Source organism: Saimiri boliviensis, chromosome 4, assembly GCF_048565385.1.
Source record: "Saimiri boliviensis isolate mSaiBol1 chromosome 4, mSaiBol1.pri, whole genome shotgun sequence".
NCBI lineage: Eukaryota > Metazoa > Chordata > Mammalia > Primates > Cebidae > Saimiri > Saimiri boliviensis.
In genome coordinates, this window is record NC_133452.1 from 138,333,282 (window position 1) to 138,335,911 (window position 2,630).

The 2,630-nt window shown below is 41.2% G+C and overlaps 1 pseudogene; it reads left to right on the forward strand.

Moving 5' to 3' along the window:
- Positions 1-235: 235 nt before the first annotated feature.
- LOC101054055 (CCR4-NOT transcription complex subunit 1 pseudogene) lies at positions 236-1,523 on the forward strand (annotated as a pseudogene).
- Positions 1,524-2,630: the final 1,107 nt, after the last annotated feature.

Below are 2,630 nucleotides of genomic sequence, written 5' to 3' on the forward strand. Positions count from 1 at the left end.
TAAAACAGAGAAGAAAGATATCTTTGAAACTGCTCTGCAGTGTGTCCCTACAACTAAGAGAATTGAATCTATGTTTTCATTCTGCCATTTAGAAACACATTTCCTTTTTGTTGTTGTCATGATTTACATGCACTCAGGGGAGGCCACCAACACTGTCACAAAGATTAATCTGCTGAACAAGGTCCTTGGAATAGTAGTGGAAGTTCTCCTTCAGGATCATGATGTTCATCAGAGTGAATTTTAGCAGCTTCCCTATTTTTATCATGCTGCTCTTGGAACTCAATGCACCTGAGCATGTGTTGGAAACCCTTAATTTTCAGACACTTACAGCTTTCTGCAATACATTCCACATCTTGAGGCCTACCAAAGCTCCTGGCTTTGTATATGCCTGGTTTAAACTGATTTCCCATCAGATATTTATTGCAAGAATGCTGGCACATATGCCACAGCAGAAGGGGTGGCCTATGTATGCACAGCTACTGATTGATTTATTCAAATATTTAGCGCCTTTCCTTAGAAATGTGGAACTCTCCAAACCTATGCAAATCCTCTACAAGGGCACTTTAAGAGTTCTGCTGGTTCTTCTGCATGATTTCCCAGAGTTCCTTTGTGATTACCATTATGGGTTTTGTAATGTGATTCCAGCTAATTGTATCCAGTTAACAAATTTGATCCTGAGTGCCTTTCCAAGAAACATGAGGCTCCCAGATCCATTCACTCCTAATCTAAAGGTGGATATGCTGAGTAAAATTAACGTTGCCCCCTGGATTCTCACCAATTTCACTAGAGTAATGCCACTTCAGATCAAAAAGGATTTGGATTCCTATCTTAAAACTCGATCACCAGTCACTTTTTCGTCTGATCTGCGCAACAACCTACAGGTATCCTATGAACCTGGGAATCGCTACAGCCTCCAGCTCATCAATGCACTGGTGCTCTATGTAGGGACTCAGGCCATTGCACACATCCACAACAAGGGCAGCCCGCCTTCAATGAGCACCATCACTCATTCAGCACATGTGGATATCTTACAGAATTTGTCTGTGGACTTTGACACTGAGGGTCGTTGTTTCTTTTTGAACACAATTGCAAATCAGCTCCGGTACTCAAACAGCCACACTCACTATTCAGTTGCACCATACTGTACCTTTTTGCAGAGGCCAATACGGAAGCTATCCAAGAACAGATCGCAAGAGTTGTCTTGGAATGGTTGATTGTAAATAGGCCTCATCCTTGGGGTCTTGTTATTAGCTTCATTTGAGCTAATTAAAAACCCAGTGTTTAAATTCTGGAACCATGAATTTGTACACTGTGCCCCAGAGATCGAAAAGTTATTTCAGTCGGTCGCATAGTGCTGCATGGGACAGAAGCAGGCCCAGCAAGTAATGGAAGGGACAGGTGCCAGTTAGATGAAACTGCATCTCCATTGTACGTGTCACCCTAGCAGTCTCACTGCACCGAGTTCATAAATGGGCAGAAGAATTCTTTCAGCTCTTCCTGATTTTCCCAGCCATTTGGCTTGTGGGTATCTGCCCCAACTACTGTTGAGATCAGCCTCCTGTCATGTGGTCACATTCCAAAGTTTAAATGCATTTTTTTGACTCTTGGCCAAAATTTAGAAGATGCTGTGAATATCATTTTGAACTTGTGTAAATATATGATAGAGAAAACCTTTGTCTGGAACTTCTTGGGTTTGTACAAGCTGTGTCCAAGGCAAGCACATAAACTGGTACCTTGTAATAAAGAGGCAGCTGATGCCATGCACTTGTCTGAAGGCATAGCTCCATGTCGTCTGACATTCCTAGTGTCCCAAAGAATAGCAAAATGCCAGTTTGAATATTATGTAACTTACTTTTTTTAAATGTGGACAGGGGACACTGAAAATCACTAAGTTATTAAAAATATGGATGTACTAGAATTTGATATATCCGGGAACATGGGAAGGACTCATTATTGGAATCCCTTGAAGTTTTTGTTTTTGTTTATAAGAATGGTTTGGTTTATTTTTTATTTTTTTAATTGCATTTTAGGTTTTGGGGTACATGTGAAGAACATGCAAGACTGTTGCATAGGTACACACATGGCAGTGTGGTTTGCTGCCTTCCTTCCCCTCACCTATATCTGTCATTTCTCCCCATGCTATCTCGAGTTTGTTTTACCTCTACCCAAACCCATTCTAAAGCTGACTGCGTTTGTACCATTTTATTTATTTTGGGGAATATATACCTCAACCATGTGAGATGGGGGTCAGCCCTTTTATATAAAGGGAAACCAGACCAGGCTTAAATCCCACCCCCTACCCTCACCCCCACATCCCTCTCCTGAAACTTTTATAAACTGTGGGAATACAGGAAAGGGAACCAAATCTCATGAATTGCCCTCCCCCATTACTCCACTAAATGGCCATACAAGCTAAGCTGAATAATGACAAAGATGAAAGGACCAATACAGTCTTTTTTCATATATAAGGATTGTGAATGTTTTGCTAATGTATTGGTCTCTGTGTTGCATTTTGCAGCTTTTCCTGGGCTTCATCTCCCCTACTACTTCTTGTATGTGTAGAAATACATTTCTTGTATGAGCTAGATTTGGGCATTCCAGAGTGACTGTGAGTGTAGGGTTTAAAGGGA